The sequence below is a fragment of the Chlorocebus sabaeus genome, chromosome 9 (genome assembly GCF_047675955.1).
Source record: "Chlorocebus sabaeus isolate Y175 chromosome 9, mChlSab1.0.hap1, whole genome shotgun sequence".
Lineage (NCBI taxonomy): Eukaryota > Metazoa > Chordata > Mammalia > Primates > Cercopithecidae > Chlorocebus > Chlorocebus sabaeus.
The window spans coordinates 105980538-105997489 of record NC_132912.1 but is presented as its reverse complement, the minus strand read 5'-3'; the positions used below and the strand labels follow the sequence as shown (position 1 = coordinate 105997489).

The 16952-nt window shown below is 44.3% G+C and overlaps 1 protein-coding gene across 3 annotated transcripts in view; it reads left to right on the top strand.

Annotated features, from left to right (window-relative positions):
* The window catches only part of NT5C2 (5'-nucleotidase, cytosolic II), a 193749-nt gene that overhangs the window by 83375 nt on the left and 93422 nt on the right, over positions 1 to 16952 (top strand). The window contains exon 1 of one of the 3 annotated variants that reach the window (XM_038009508.2): positions 3306 to 3402. The exons of 1 other annotated variant lie outside the window; for it this stretch is intronic. The gene's annotated coding sequence lies outside the window, so the exon portion shown is untranslated. Of the gene's footprint in view, positions 1 to 3305; positions 3403 to 16952 lie in introns of those variants that run through there. One more of the 3 variants, XM_007964002.3, reaches the window with a different exon arrangement.

The following is a 16952-nucleotide window of genomic DNA, read 5'->3' as shown; positions in this document are numbered from 1 at the left end:
GTGTTCTGTTCTAGCTTTTCATTTTGAAATAATTTTAGATTTACAGAGGAGTTGCAGAGCTAGTATAGAAAGTTTCAACATACCCTTCACCCAGCTTCTCTTAATGTTAACAATTTATGTAACCCTGGTTCAAAACTAAGAAATTAACACTGGCACAATACTAATAACAAAACTACAGACCTTATTCCAGTTTCACCAGTTTTTTCACTAATGTCCTTTTTGTGTTCCAGGATACCACATTGCGTTTAGTTATCAGATCTCTTTAGTCTCCTATCTGTGAATAGGATAATCTTTGACAGTGAATAGGATAATCTTTGACAGTTTCTCAGTCTTTCCTTGGCTTTCATGACCTTGACACTTTTGAAGATTACACGTCAGGTGTTTTGTAGACTATTCCCTCAATTTGGGTTTATTTGATGTTTTTTCATGATTAACTGAAGTTTTGCATTGGCGGAATAATTTTTTAAATATTGATACTATCCATCTATCTATATATAATGGATAGATATAGATATATAATTTTGAAACTTGCTATTTTTATTCCAAAATATGACTTTGAGATATATCCATGTTGATAAATGCAGATCAAAGTCAATTCTTTTATTTATTTATTTAATTATTATTATTTTTTGAGACAGGGTCTTTCTCTGTCACCCAGGCTTGAGTGCAGTGGCACAATCACAGCTTACTGCAGCCTTGACCTCCCAGGCTCAAGTGATCCTCCTACCTCAGCCTCCTGAGTAGCAGTTGCAACTACACGCTGGAGCCACCATGCCCAGCTGATTTTTAAAAACTTTTTGTAGAGTTGAGGTCTCACTGTGTTGCCCATGCTTCATTTAAATTCTCTATAGAATTTTATTATATAAATATTCTACATTTTAGTTAGCCATTCCTCTGTTGGTAGGCAATTTAGCTGATTCTAAATTTTCTCTCTTTTTTTTTTTGAGGCAGAGTTTCACTCTGTCACCCAGGCTGGAGCGCAGTGGCGCAATCTTGGCTCACTGCAACCTCTGCCTCCTGGGTTCAAGCGATTCTCCTGCCTCAGCCTCCTGAGTAGCTGAGATTACAGGCATACGCCACCACACCTGGCTAATTTTTGTATTTTTAGTAGAGACGGGGTTTCACCATGTTGGTCAGACTAGTCTCGAACTCCTGACCTCATGATATGCCAGCCTTGGCCTCCCAAAGTGCTGAGATTACATATTCATTCTTTTTCTTATTGATCTGTTAAGAATCCTTTAGAGACAAATCCTGTCTTTTGCATATTGCAAATAATTTCCCCCTTATTCTGTTACCTTTTAACTTTGTTTTCAGTTTTTTTTTTCAAGTTATTCCATCTCTCTGATTTTTAAATTCTTTTTTTCTGATTTATTTTTTAAAACAAAGTTCTTGATTATAAAAGTAATACAAACACCCTAAGAAATTAATACAAAAGTACAAAGAAGAAATCACTCCATCTTATCACTGAGAGAAAACAACATAATCAATTACATATTTCCCTGTAGTCTTTTGTGTGTGCAGTTTTTTTTTTCCCAGTTGTGATCACATTCATTTGTATGTGTCTGTATATTTGTTTTTCTCTCAGTACCATGGTCTTTAGACACAAACCCTGGCCTTTTTTCTTTTCTTTTCTTCTTTTATTTTTGAGATGGAGTCTCCCTCTGTCGCCCAGGCTGGAGTTCAGTGGTGTGATCTTGGCTCACTGCAACCTCCGCCTCCCGGGTTCAAGCGATTCTCCTGTCTCAGCCTCCCGAGTAGCTGGGACTACAGGTGCACGCCACCATGCCCAGCTAATTTTTGTTTTAGTAGAGATGGGGTTTTGCCATGTTGTTCAGGCTGGTCTTGAACTGCTGACCTCAAATGATCCACCTACCTCGACTTCCCAAAGTGATGGGATTACAGGCGTGAGCCATCATGCCCCACTTCCCTGGACTTTTTTCAAATGCACTTGGTTTACAGATTGTGTTACGCCAGCTTCCAACCCCTATTCCTCTTTTCCACACATCCTGAGAAATTTAGAAGGTGAGGGGCCCAAGGTCTATCCTCAGCTGACCCGAAGCAAAGTTGGCTAAGAAGCACAAGAAGGGGTAGAAATGCTCCAGTGGAGCATTTACTAAAAAGACGCGGAGGTTTTGGTTGACTGCAAGCCCAATATGAGTCAACAGTATGGGTGCCAAGAACTTTATCACAGGAGTGCAAAGCGATAGGTCCCAAAAGGAGGAAGCTATAGTCCTGCTTTGCTCTGATGATACCACAAACATTTGGTTCAGTCTTGGGTGACATATTCTCAAGAAATCACAGTCAAATCTACCATTTGCATGAAAGGGATAAAGACCCTCAAAACCAGGGCAGAGGAGGAACAATAGAAGGAACTGGAGACACTGATGTGGAGTGAGAAGACCTTGGGCAGAGGTGATAGAAGTAAAGTATCTGAAAAGTCAAAGGTCCAAGAGAGATTAGATGTTTGTTCTCTGTGGCTTCAAGGCATCGAATTTGGACCCTGAGAGTGGAAGTTTAGACACATTTTCTCACTGGTGATAGCTGCCCGGACCAAGGAATTCAGTCCTCTGGAAAACAGCGGGCTGCTTTTGAGGAGTCTTCCTGCTGAGTTGCTGGTGGTGGGGTGAACACTTATTGAGTGCTTACTGTGTGCCAGGACCCTGGTGAAGGTGATTTCATGTGTGTGATTTCATGTGTGTGATTTCATTCCATCAACACCCTTTGGTGATTTCATGTGTGTGATTTCATTCCATCAACACCCTTTGATGTGGAGACTGTTGTTTCCTATCCCGGTGTTACAAATGTGGGCACCGGGTATGGGAGGTCAGGTACCTCGCCCGAGGTTACAGTTTGTAAGTGGTGGTACCGGGACTCGAACTCGTACTGACAAACTTCAAAGCTGGTGTTTTTAGCCATCAGGGGGACTCGAGGGTGCCATGGGGTTGTGGACGCATGAAGGTCCTTGAGGTCCATTAGACCAAAACATTCTGTGACTGGGAAAAAGGATGCCCGCTTCTCCCAAAGGAAAGCTTCAGATGAATGAGACGCAGTGGAGAGGGTAGCCCGGGGCCCGGCTGAAGGGCGCAGGCAGAATGCCAAGGGATGGAGACCTAAAGGAGATGGAAAGGTTGTCAACGTGCGTCACCCTCAGAAGCGCAAAGCCGGTGTTCCGTCGTTTGAAGATCTCCAGACCCGCGGGAGAGACTGACGCAGCGCGGTCAGGGAGCGTCGACTTCGCCGAGTTCTGCGGCGGAGCTGGGGGACGGAACAACGCGCCGGTCCCTGGCCGGGCGTGAGCGGCTGGGCGGCGCGGGGCGGTGCCGGGCGGCGAAGGTGGGGAGGGCGCGCGCCGAGGCTGCTGCGGCAGTTGCGCGCTGGGATTGTTGCCGTGCGCTGGAGCTGGTGAGTGCGGCGGGACCCATGGGCGGGCGGGGAAGGAGCGGGCGAGCGGGGAGCTAGGTGGGGAGGTGCGCCGCCGAGCACGCGACCCCAGGGTTGCGGCCGCCGCCTGCCCCCGCCTCCGGCCCCCAGGGACCATGGACCCCCGGCCCCTCTCCTTAGGCCGAGCCCCCGCCCGCGCGTTCGCGGACGCCGCACGCCTCCCAATTCCCTCGGTGCGGCCCCCGCCCCACGGCAGCCCCTTCCTCCGCGCCGTCGCGATGCCTCCGGCCCACGTCACGCACGCGCCATTGTTTCCCAGCCGCCGGCTTGCTGGGACCCCGCCTCAGCCTCCGAGTGCGGCCGTTCGCCGCGTTCCGCCCGTTCCCCCCCTTTCCTCACGCGGGTAGTAGCCCTTTCCTCAGTCCTGCTGACTTCCTCCAGCTGATTCCGGGCTGTCCCCGGCCACCCCTGAGGCAGTCCTTTCGCTCCTCGTAACAGCCTCCCCGCCCCTTGAGCTCCCTCGGTCGCCTCCCGAGAAGCCAGCGGGCCTCTGTGGTGGAGCGCCAGGTTGACAGCATTTTAGCAGGACCGCGAGAAACGGCCAGCTCGCTTGCCACACGCCCGTGTGCAGCACTTCCTGGAAAGGTCGCAGCGAATTGCAAGGCGCCACAAAAAACATCCGGACAGCTCCTGGTCAGGGGGCTGAGCCGCTCGGTGGCGGCCTATTCCTCTCCTTTTTTCGGGGCCCCTGAAACCGGAGAGGGCGAGATGCCGATTTGAGGCCTGAACCCTTAGTTGTAAGAAGAACGTTTTGGGGGTTTGACTTTGGCAGGCCACAGCTTCTAAGAGCAGCAGGTAGAGGCTGCTGTCCCAATCGACGTTTTCCTGGGCCTTCACCTTTAGGGCCTTGATGTTTGAGGGGCGTCATGCTCTGAAGTACAGCGTCCCGAAATGACTCGTCACCATTACAGGGGGGCGTGTGCGCGCCGATCCAGGGGCCGATGAGTTCTTCAGGATTGAACTGTACTTAGTTCCCAGTGTCTGTGGACTGTTCATTTCGCCTTCTAAAGCAACGGATGCAGACTGCTGACTAATGTGAAAGGGAGAATATTGAAACTGTGTCATTTACCATGAAAACTTAGTGTTATTGTGTAGAGAAGGCTTTAGGTTTCAAAAATATTTACCACATGGCTTTTCAACAACGGTTAGAATTTATCCAAATGAAGACATCCAGGCCTGAAAGGGTTAAGTTCGAAAAGAGAAAAAAATAGATGTGAGCTGAGAGTGAAAAAAAAAAAAGAGGATTAAGTTCAAGAAAACATAGCTGGTTAGTAATTAAAATAAAAACTCCACATGCAGGGTTGGTACTAGCATACACAGACTTTATTTCTGAAGTGCATTTCCATTGCAGTATAAACCACTACATTTCAGCAGTATAGGTAGCTGCATTACTCTCATTGACCCAGAATTAAGGCTTTAGGGTTTAGTAACCAACAAATCTGTAAAATAAGGTGGTAGAGGGGGCGGAGGTGGGGTGGGGCGCTGAAGGAGATGTTCTGCAGGATTCCTTTCAGTTCAAAGGTTTTATGCCATTGTATGAAAATTTACAGTCAGCTACAAGTTTCCAGAAGTTTGTAAGAAGATTTTTTTTTTTTTTTTGAGATGGAGTCTCGCTCTGTCGCCCGGGCGGGAGTGCAGTGGCCGGATCTCGGCTCACTGCAAGCTCCGCCTCCCGGGTTTGCGCAATTCTCCTGCCTCAGCCTCCCGTGTAGCTGGACTACAGGCACCCGCCACTTCGCCCGGCTAGTTTTTTGTATTTTTTAGTAGAGACGGGGTTTCACCGTGTTAGCCAGGATGGTCTCGATCTCCTAACCTCGTGATCCGCCCGTCTCGGCCTCCCAAAGTGCTGGGATTACAGGCTTGAGCCACCGCGCCCGGCCAAGAAGATTTATATAGATAGTATTCTCTTATAGTAACTGCCACCCTTAACCAGAAGACATCATGTCTTCCTAAAGAAAGCCAGATTACAATAGAATGCTATGCAGAGAGGTGCTCATTAATCTTTCTCTAGGCTATTTCTGCTGTTTTATGGGGAAAGAGGAATACATAAAACACGGGTTTTATTTTTTAAGTATTTTTATTGCTTAATTTTCTCTCTCTCTCTTTTTTTTCCCCCCCCCCCCGAGACGGAATTTTGCTCTTGTTGGCCAGGCTGGAGTGCAATGGCGCGATCTTGGCTCATCGAAACCTCCGCCTCCTGGGTTCAAGCAATTCTCCTGCCTCAACCTCCCAAGTAGCTGGGATTATAGGCATGCGTCCCCACACTTGGCTAATTTTGAATTTTTCTCCAAGTTGGTCAGGCTGGTCTTGAACTCCTGGCCTCAGGGGATCCCGCCTGCCTTGGCCTCCCAAGCGCTGGGATTACAGGCGTGAGCCACTGTGTCCGGCCCTGTTGCTTAATTCTCTTACCAAAAGCTTAATTCAATGAAATAGTAAACAACAACAAAACCCCCAAAAGAAAAACCCACAACTTTATCATGTCACGACTATGCTCTTTTAAAGTACTTACATAGATATGGGTTTTTATCTAGTTACAGATGCTGCGTATGTAGTATTTGGGATTTTGCACTTACCAATATTTCTGGGATGTCCATGTATCTAGAGAATTCATTTACTCTTCATTTGTAGGTGCTCTCTAATGTGCCCCAGTAGTCAACAATGCCTGGCACAAAGGCTCTTAGTAAATTTTTGTTGAATAAATGTAATATTTTGAGGTTTTTAGACATCTAACACAAAATGCTAACTATCACAAGGCATATGTTGAGTGACATGTGAGCAGTAAAGACAGTCATACTTTCAGCCAGGAGACATTGCATTTATTTAAGGGCCTGGATTTTGTAGTCTGGCTTGCTACTTAACGTCATACAACCTCGGGGAACTCAGTTAACCTTAGACAAACTCACTCAGTTTCTCTCACCTTGAGAAGGGAAAAGTAGAACAAATTTTACAGGGTTATGTGGATTAAATAGAATAATTCAATTGAAGTGATACTGGCACACATTAAGTTCTTTATAAATGTTAGATTTTTTTTGCTCAGAGTGAAGGAATATTAATGTAGCTTGATGGGATCAGGAAAAACAGAAAGTAACACTTCAGAGTAGGGAGAAGATGCTGAAGTGGATGTATTGAGGGTATGATTAATAGGTTGGTCTCACTAAAAGGGTTTGGTAGAGCAGTAGTCTGAGATAAAGCTGGAAAGAGAAATTCCGGTAAGCAGTTTACAAGTATGCTACATGGATTCTTTGCAATTAGAGCAGAGTGAATGACCACTTGAGGTCAGGAGTTCGAGACCAGCCTGGCCAACATGGTAAAACCCTGTCTCTACTAAAAATATAAAAAATTAGCTGGGCGTGGTGGCGCGTGCCTGTAGTCTCAGCTACCCGGGAGGCTAAGACATGAGAACCGCTTGAACCTGGGAGTTAGAGGTTGCAGTGAGCCTAGATCTGCCACTGCTCTTCAGCCTGGGCGACAGGGCAAGACTCCGAGTGTCTCAAAAAAAAAAAAAAAAAAAAAAGCAGTAAACAGTAAAAGAAAAAAAGAAAAAAATTAAAAAAGTTATGCAGTCTTAATCTTTGTTTTGTTTTGTTTTGTTTTGTTTTGTTTTGAGATGGAGTCTTGCTCTGTTGCCAGGCTGGAGTGCAGTGGCACGATTTTGGCTCACTGCAACCTCCGCCTCCCAGGTTCAAGCGATTCTGCTGCCTCAGCCTCCCGAGTAGCTGGGACTACAGGCGTATGCCACCACGCCTGGCTAACTTGTTTTTTAAGTAGAGATGGGGTTTCACCATCTTAGCCAGGATGGTCTCGATCTCTTGACCTCATGATCCGCCCTCCTTGGCCTCCCAAAGTGTTGGGATTATAGGCATGAGCCACTGTGCCCGGCCCTTAATTTTAAATGTTAAAATTTGATAAAGAAGGTGCGTAGTAGACATATCAAATGATCATTATATTATTTTCTGTATGTTTGAAATATTTCACAGTATTTTAAGACGAACCTAAAACAAAGCGTTAAAGAAACCCCATTAAACCAAGAAGCCTATAAAAATACATATCCCATTGGGCATCTGTAACGAAAACATGCTAATACTGAACAAGCTTGCTGATTTTTTTTTTTAAGCCGTTAAATTTCAGGCATCAGATTTCAGTCTTTTCTTTCCAAGCAGATACTACAAGCAGGCTCTTTCATCTCACACTCTTTTTTTTTTTTTCCGGAGACGGAGTCTCACTTTGTCGCCCAGGCTGGCTTGATCTCAGCTTACTGCAACCTCTACCTCCCAGGTTCAAGCAATTCTCCTGCCTCTGCTTCCTGAGTACTACAGGCATGCTGGGAATACAGGCATGCACCTCTACACCTGGCTAAGTTCTGTATTTTCAGTAGAGATGGGGTTTTTCCATGTTGGCCAGGCTGGTTTTGAACTCCTGACCTCAGGTGATCTGCCCAGCTCGGCCTCCCAAAGTGCTGGGATTATAGGCATAAGCCACTGCGCCCAGCCCAAATATGTTATACAGAATTTTCTGATTTATAAATGTAGGCAACTGATTGTAAAAAATTGTAAAAAAACACTGTGACCGCTACAGAATCTGGACCCATAAATCTATTTCTACATCTGGAAGGAAACTTGAGAGTCTTCCAAGTTCAGTGCCTTCATTTGACAGATGGGGAAAGTGAATCCCAAAATGGTTTACATTTTTTGTCTTTTATGCAAGAAAGCCTTCCCTACCTTTGATCCATAAGGCTGTTCATCTCTGTATTCTTCTATAAGTTGTATGGTTTTGCTTTTTCACATTTAGGTTTATTGACAGTGTTTATTTTTTCTGCTCAGTTTATCTTCATTTTTATTTATTTTGATTTGGAATCTCACACTGTCGCCCGGGCTGGAGTGCAATGGCACGATCTCCGCTCACTCTGCCTCTTGGGTTCAAGCGATTCTCCTGCTTCAGCTCCTAAGTAGCTGGGATTACAGGCGCCCGCCACCATGCCTGGCTAATTTTTTTGTATTTTTAGTGGAGATGGGGTTTCGGTACGTTGGCCAGGCTGGTCTTGAACTCCTGACCTCATGATCCACCTGCCTCGGCCTCCCAAAGTGTTGGGATTACAGGCGTGAGCCACTGCACCCACCCTAGTTTATCTTTATTTTTTATTTTTATTTATTTATGTATTTATTTTTTGAGACGGAGTTTCGCTCTGTCGCCCAGGCTGGAGTGCGGTGGCCGGATCTCAGCTCACTGCAAGCTCCACCTCCTGGGTTCATGCCATTCTCCTGCCTCAGCCTCCCGAGTAGCTGAGACTACAGGCACCCGCCACGTCGCCCGGCTAGTTTTTTGTATTTTTTAGTAGAGACAGGGTTTCACCGTGTTAGCCAGGATGGTCTCGATCTTGCGACCTTTTGATCCGCCTGTCTCGGCTTCCCAAAGTGCTGGGATTACAGGCTTGAGCCACTGCACCCGGCCTAGTTTATCTTTAATATGATCAGTTAGTATTTGTGTTACATGTTTTCTACCATTGTGTCTGTCATAAAATTATCTTCTATAAATTCATAAGGAGAGGACATGCTTTTGTTACGCTCTGATTTTGGGTCAGAATATTGTAGAAAATGAAATTTTTGAATTCATTTTAGTGTAAATATTTTACAGATTTCTGCTCTTCTACACTATTTTGTCTCATTTGCCTTTAAAGATGAGTAGTACATGTATTTGACTATCCTTGAAAAATATTTTGTACACTTTTTAAAGCAGTCATGTTAGAATCTAGTTAGGCATTTGTGTATCTCTATCTAGTTTGTTTCAGAGCTGCTAAGTAAACCAGCTTGCAGATTGAAATAGCTCAAACATTCTGTATCAAAATTGTAAGAATTTTAAGTTATTTTAATAAGCATTTAACCAGTATCATGCTGTGTAAATAAGACCAAGCTGTGGCTTGGAGAGTAAACATTAGAACTTCTTTATTTTTTTTTTTTTAGATGGATTCTCACTCTGTCACCCAGGCTGAAGTGCAGTAGCGCGGTCTCAGCTCACTGCAACCTCTGCCTCCCGGGTTCAAGCAATTCTCTCCCTCAGCCTCCCAAGTAGCTGGCGTTACAGGTGCCCACCACCACACCCGGCTAATTTTTTTTTGTGTGTGTATTTTTAGTAGAGATGGGGTTTCACCATCTTGGCCAGGCTGCTCTTGAACTCCTGACCTTGTGATCCACCCGCCTCGGCCTCCCAAAGTGCTGAGATTACAGATGTGAGCCACCACACCTGGCCTTTTTTATTTTTTTAAGATGGAGTCTCTGTGTTGCCCAAGCTGGAGTGCAGATTTGCGATCTCAGCGCACTGCAACTTCCGCCTGCTGGGTTCAAGCGATTCTCCTGTCTCAGCTTCCCTAGTAGCTGGGATTACAGGTATGCACCACCATGCCTAGCTAATTTTTGTACTTTTAGTAGAGATGGGTTTTACCATGTTGGCCAGGCTGGTCTTGAACTCTTTACCTCAGGTGATCCGCCCACCTCAGCCTCCCAAAGTGTTGGGATTACAGGCATGAACCATCGCGCCTGGCCTAACATTAGAGTCTTTCATAAATCTGAAGTCAGTAAATGCCTTTTTTTTTTTTTTTTTTTTTAGACGGAGTCTTGCTCTGTCACCCAGGCTGGAGTGCAGTGGTACCATCTCAGCTCACTGCAACCTCCATCTCCTGGGTTCAAGCTATTCCCCTGCCTCAGCCTCTCTAGTAGCTGGGATTATAGGTGTGTGCCACCACACCTGGCTATTTTTTTGTATTTTTAGTAGAGACGGGGTTTCACTGTGTTAGCCAGGATGGTCTCGATCTCCTGACCTTGTTGTCCGTCCGCCTCGGCCTCCCAGAGTGCTGGGATTACAGGCATGAGCCACTGCACCTGGCCAGTAAATGCCTTTTTTTTTTTATTTTTGAGATGGAGTCTTGCTGTGTCACCCAGGTTGGAGTGCAGTGGCATGATCTCGGCTTGCTGCAAACATCGCTTCGCGGGTTCACGCCATGCTTCTGCCTCAGCCTCCCAAGTAGCTGGTACTGCAGGCGCCTGCCACCACGCCCGGCTAATTTTTTGTATTTTTAGTGGAGACGGGGTTTCACTGTGTTAACCAGGGTGGTCTCGATCTCCTGACCTTGTGATCCGCCCACCTCAGCCTCCCAAAGTGCTGGGATTACAGGCGTGAGCCACCACGCCCGGGCCAATGCCATTTTTTTTTTTTTTTTTTTTTTTTTTTTTTGAGACGGAGTCTCGCTCTGTCGCCCGGGTTGGAGTGCAGTGGCCGGATCTCAGCTCACTGCAAGCTCCGCCTCCCGGGTTTACGCCATTCTCCTGCCTCAGCCTCCCGAGTAGCTGGGACTACAGGCGCCCGCCACCTCGCCCGGCTAGTTTTTTGTATTTTTTAGTAGAGACGGGGTTTCACCATGTTAGCCAGGATGGTCTCGATCTCCTGACCTCGTGATCCGCCCGTCTCGGCCTCCCAAAGTGCTGGGATTACAGGCTTGAGCCACCGCGCCCGGCCAATGCCATTTTTTTAAGCCTTGAATTACTCGTTTTCTTTTGAAGTAGGTTTGGTGAAATAAATCTTGAAATAATTCTCTGTAGGTCTGAGAGCTTCCAGGAAGAAAGGAAACAAACCTGTAGCTATAGCTGTCCTTGGATTTAGGATACTTTAATTGACGTGATAAATGTGTGAAATTGCTACAGCCTGTGATACGTAGCGGACACTCTGAGATTTTTTTTTTTTTTTTTTTTTTTTTTTTTGAGACGGAGTCTCGCTCTGTTGGCCAGGCTGGAGTACAGTGGCCGGATCTCAGCTCACTGCAAGCTCCGCCTCCCGGGTTTACGCCATTCTCCTGCCTCAGCCTCCTGAGTAGCTGGGACTACAGGGGTCTAACACCTCGCCCAGCTAGTTTTTTGTATTTTTAGTAGAGACGGGGTTTCACCGTATTAGCCAGGATGGTCTCGATCTCCTGACCTCGTGATCCGCCCGTCTCGGCCTCCCAAAGTGCTGGGATTACAGGCTTGAGCCACTGCGCCCGGCCCACTCTGAGATTTTGACTCCAAAAGTAGAGGCCTATTACTCATTCCTTCAAACATAAAGTACTGTATTGTGCTGAGGCCTCCAGTATTCAAACATCTTGCACTCAAGCATTGTAAACAGTTTATTGACCAATTTCCATGTCTTAGCCTCTGTTCTTAGCATCTTGCATTCTTGTTCCAACTCTTGTTTTGCAACGGAAGAACCGTAGTGCTTATAATTTGCTTACAAATTTTTTTTTTTTTTAGAGCAAGTTGGTGTTAGAGCCAGGTTTTGAACCCAGGCAGTGTGGCTCCAGAATCTGTACTCTTTTTTTTTTTTTTTTGAGACGGAGTCTCTCTCTGTCTCCCAGGCTGGAGTGCAGTGGCCAGGTCTCAGCTCACTGCAAGCTCCGCCTCCCGAGTTTACGCCATTCTCCTGCCTCAGCCTCCCATGTAGCTGGGACTACAGGCGCCCGCCACGTCGCCCGGCTAGTTTTTGTTTTTGTATTTTTTAGTAGAGACGGGGTTTCACCACGTTAGCCAGGATGGTCTCGATCTCCTGACCTCATGATCTGCCTGTCTCGGTCTCCCAAAGTTCTGGGATTACAGGCTTGAGCCACCGCTCCCGGCCGAGAATCTGTACTCTTAACCACAGTATAATTCTGTGACTTCAAATTTTCTAACTTCTCTTTCCTGTTTACTTCTTCGTAAAATGAGGATAATAGTACCTAACATATAGGGTTGTTCTGAAAAGTCAATGAGTTAAAATATGTACTGTACTGCTTAGAATCATACATGAAAAATAGTAAGTACTCAATAAATGTTGGCTGTTATCATGTTAGCATTATTAAGGCATTGAACTCATGCATATCTCTGAATTTTAACCAAATAGGTGGACTAAACCTTGAGTGCGAATTTATTTATTAAAAGGTAGAAATACTGTGGTTTGGTTATTTATGCCTTTCCGATTTTATCTTTTTAAATTATTTTGTAAGAGGAAAAAAAAGAGCTGAACCAAAGTTGAATGGTGAGCAGGAGTTCATTGGTAAGAGAATGAGTTCTTTTTTGAAATAAAGCAGTTTTTTACCTGCCCTTTTTTTTTTTTTTTTTTTTTTTTTTTTGAGACAGAGTCTTTGTCTGTTGTCCAGGCTGGAGTGTGCAGTGATGCGATCTTGGCTCACGCAACGTCTGCCTTCCCGGCTCAAGCAATCTTCCTACCTCAGCCTTCTGAGTAGCTGGGTCTACAGACACCCATCACTATTCCTGTCTAATTTTTGCATGTTTTTATAGAGATGGGGATTTTGCCACGTTGCCTAGGCTGGTCTCGAACTCATAAGCTCAAGAGATCCGCCTGGCTTGGCCTCCCAGAGTGGTGGGATGATAGGTGTGAGCCACTGTACCTTGCCCTATTTTTTTTTTTAAAGGAGTATTCAGGAATCATTACTAAAGGTGCAAAGTGTTATATATGGTCTGAATGTAAAAATTGTGCAGCTTGTTTATACCTGTATGCTTTTGAAGACCTCAGTTAATTATGGCAATGTTTTGAAGAAATAGCTCAATATTTTAAAATGTTTTCCTTACATGCTCTCTTGTTCCTTTGTGTCAATAACCATGTTATTGTTGAAGGTCTGGTATTCAAAACATTCAGTTAGAAGCAACCTTAATGTGTTGATGTAGAACAAATATATAGCAGTCTATGTGATATGGCAGGATAGTAGCAATAGAATGTTGATGAGAACATAGCAAAATTCCAGTCTTTTTTGTATGTTTTTTAAAACTTTTGGAACAGATGAAATAAATTTGTAGTTTCTAGTTACAATTTCAGACTACAGATAGGAGCATGTAGCTGCTTGAAGAAGAAAAACAAATTGTCAAGGCAACAGGTACTGCATTTCTCACTGGACACGATCTCTTCTCAACTTTGTTATTTTTTCCTTCAGAGAACAAGGAAGCTTTTGTTCCAAGGCCTGCTGTTGAAATGTTAGCAAAATATTATGTTAATCAAGCCAAGAATCTTATGTATTTGTGAATCAAGAGTAAGATTTCACGAATATTCATTTAGAGCAAGGACTTGTGCAGTTATTCTTGCATTTTCAGGCTTACACAAAAATAGGCTTCTGAAAACCAAAGGACTCCATGTATAGAGGTTTAGTGGTTCATTTATTTGTCTGTTAAGTCTACCCTGTGAGATGCTGGGGATAGAGCAGCAAATAAAACATTCCTCTGCCTTATGGAGCTTATATTTTGGAGAGATTGACAGAATGCAAACTGTCAAATGTAAGCATTACGTGCAAAAAACAAGTAAAGTAGGGTAAGAGGAGAGTGAGTGATGTGTGTGGGTAAGTGATGTGTGTGGGTAAGTTTGTTAACCGTCGGCATCACTTTGGTGTGTGAACTATGAGTGTTGGCCTTTGACAGGAATGTGTAGTGCAATTTGGGACAAATGACATAAAGAACTCTGAATGAAAATAATGAAATGAAAAGCAAACAGAAACACTTGTTTATAGGCTGGGCTCAGTGACTCATGCCTGTAATTCCAGCACTTTGGGAGGCAGGTGGATCATTTGAGGTCAGGAGTTCGAGACCAGCCTGACCAACACGGTGAAATCCCATCTGTCCTAAAAATACAAAATTAGCCGGGCGTGGTGGTGCATGCCTGTAATCCCAGCGACTTGAGAGGCTGAGGCAGGAGAATCGCTTGCATCCGGGAGGCGGAGGTTGCAGTGAGCCAAGATTGCATCATTCCACTCCACCTGGGCAACAAGAGTGAAACTCCTGTCTCAAAGAAACTTAAAAAAAAAACAAACAAAAAAAACTTATCATGAACTGTTCAAAAGATGATGAGAGGTAGTGAAACATTTAACATAATTTAAATGCAACAGTTTTAAGGAGTCTTCTGGAAAAATAGGCATTTTTTCATCTTAAACTATTTTATATTGTAATTTTTATAGATTTAGGGAGTACAGTTTTGGATATATAGCTTAGCGGTGGTATGGCTTTTTAGTGTAACCATCACCTGAGTAGTGTACATTGTACTCATTAGGTAATTTCTCATCCCTCACCCACCTCCCACCCCCACTTAAAATATTTTATATATGTGTGTGTATATATACATATATGTGTCTCCTTTCATGTGTTTTGTGATGATAAGGATTAAAGTTTACAAAATACTTTAAAAAGCTATAGCTTATTTCACAGTGCTGTTCTTTGAGTTATAGGTGACACTCTTAACTACAAATATGAGGATTTAGTTTTTCAGCAGTACTGGTAGATAAAGTAAACTTGCATCTGACTTTCCGTGTTTTTAAGGGGATGTATTTGTCAGTAAGTTGGTTTGTGGCTGTGTTACAGAGAGGACCCTTAATCACAATATAACAATAAAACCAAGTGGCTAACTACTATAGTTTATTGATTTTACTCACTCATCTGCCAAGGATTGGGGTTATCAAAGACTGAATAAAATGTGGCTGTTTAGTACAATATGAGGCATACAAGTGGAGGATATAGCTTTAACTTTTCTTTGTCCAGAAACTACTTTAATGTAAGTAATATGCAATGAAAGTTGTTGTATTTAGAGACCAAAATAAGTTTCAGGCTGGTGAGAAAATTTGAAGAAATTATTTAAAATTATCCTTTCCATTTAAGTTTTAGGGCAGTGTTCTTAGAATGAGAGTGAATGAGTTGATTATAAAACTTACAAATGACAAGTTTTGTATTTTTTTTTTTTTTTTTGAGATGGAGTTTTGCTCTGTCACCCAGGCTAGAGTACAGTGGCGTGATCTTGGCTCACTGCAAGCTCTACCTCCCAGGTTCAAGTGATTCTCTTGCCTCAACCTCCCAAGTTGCTGGGATTAAGAGTGCCTGCCAGCATGTTTGGCTAATTTTTGTATTTTTAGTAGAGATAGGATTTCATCTTGTTGGCCAGCTGGTCTCGAACTCCTGACCTCAGGAGATCCACCTGCCTCGGCCTCCCAAAGTGCTGGGATTACAGGTGTGAACCACCCAAGTTTTGCATTTTAAATACAAAATTAAAATTTCAGTGAAGTAGGAACTAGTGATTATTCATACTGCTGTTATTACCCTATTATCTACGTTGACATACTTTTTCCATTGAAAAATGAGTATTTGATTCAAACTGCCATGTGTTAAACACTTCGCCTGATAGACCTGCTCTACATATTGTTAAAGTGTTTCTTACTTTATTCCAAATGAATTACTCACCTAACTTGAACTAGACGTGTAAAATAATGACCTTTTTTTTTTTTTTTTTTTTTTTTGAGACGGAGTCTCACTCTGTCAGCCCAGGCTCAATGCAGTGGCTGGATCTCAGCTCACTGCAAGCTCCGCCTCCCGGGTTTACACCATTCTCCTGCCTTAGCCTCTCGGGTAGCTGGGACTACAGGCGCCCGCCTCCTCGCCCAGCTAGTTTTTTGTATTTTTTAGTAGAGACAGGGTTTCACCGTGTTAGCCAGGATGGCCTTGATCTCCTGACCTCGTGATCCTCCTGTCTCGGCCTCCCAAAGTGCTGGGATTACAGGCTTGAGCCACTGTGCCCGGCCATGTAAAATGACTTTTTAAAGAGTGTTTGCCAATGTATAACTCTAGCAGCATGGCATTTTGTCTTAATGCAGAATTGTCATGAAAAGAAGTGCTGATTGCTTTTTTTTTTTTTTTTTTTTGAGATGGAGTCTTGCTCTGTTGCCCAGGCTGGAGTGCAGTGGCACAATCTCAGCTCACTGCAACCTCCGCCTCCCGGGTTCAAGCAATTCTCCTGCCTCAGCCTCCCAAGTAGCTGGTACTACAGAGATACGCCACCATGCCCGGCTAATTTTTTTCCATTTTTATCAGAGTCAGAGTTTCATCATGTTGGCCAGGCTTGTCTCGAACTCCTGACCTCAAATGATCCACCCACCTTGGCCTCCCAAAGTGCTAGGATTTCCGACTTGAGCCACCACGCCCGGCCTTGACTGCTATTTATATACTTTTATCAATTTGGGCATGGCATGAAGAATGTTACTGTACTACATCATAATTCTTGAACTTTTCTTAACATTATGTTAAGTAATGAGAGGGTAATTATGGGAGGGACAAAATTTCCTTTCATTGTAGTTTAAAGATAGTGGTCTTACTACATGTGGCTATCAACATTTTATTGGCATACCATTTTGAGGGAAAGAATATTCAGTGCACATTGCTAACCAGGCTTACCCTACAGTTTCAGTTGCTCTTTGCTTCCTGTTTTCAGCAGTTGCCTAAAGCTGTTGGAGCAGCTGTTTTCCTTTCTTTGGGGGAGGGTGATGGTAGTGGTGAAGGGGACTGTGCATGTTTTGCCTGTGAAAAAAATTGTTTTCTTTTCGAGACAGAGTCTCGCTCTGCTGTCCAGGCTGGAGTACAGTGATGTGATCTCCTGACATCAGGTGATCCACTCGCCTCGGTCTCCCAGAGTTCTGGGATTACAAGTGTGAGCCACTGCCACTGGCTGAAAAACAGTCTTATTGTGGCATA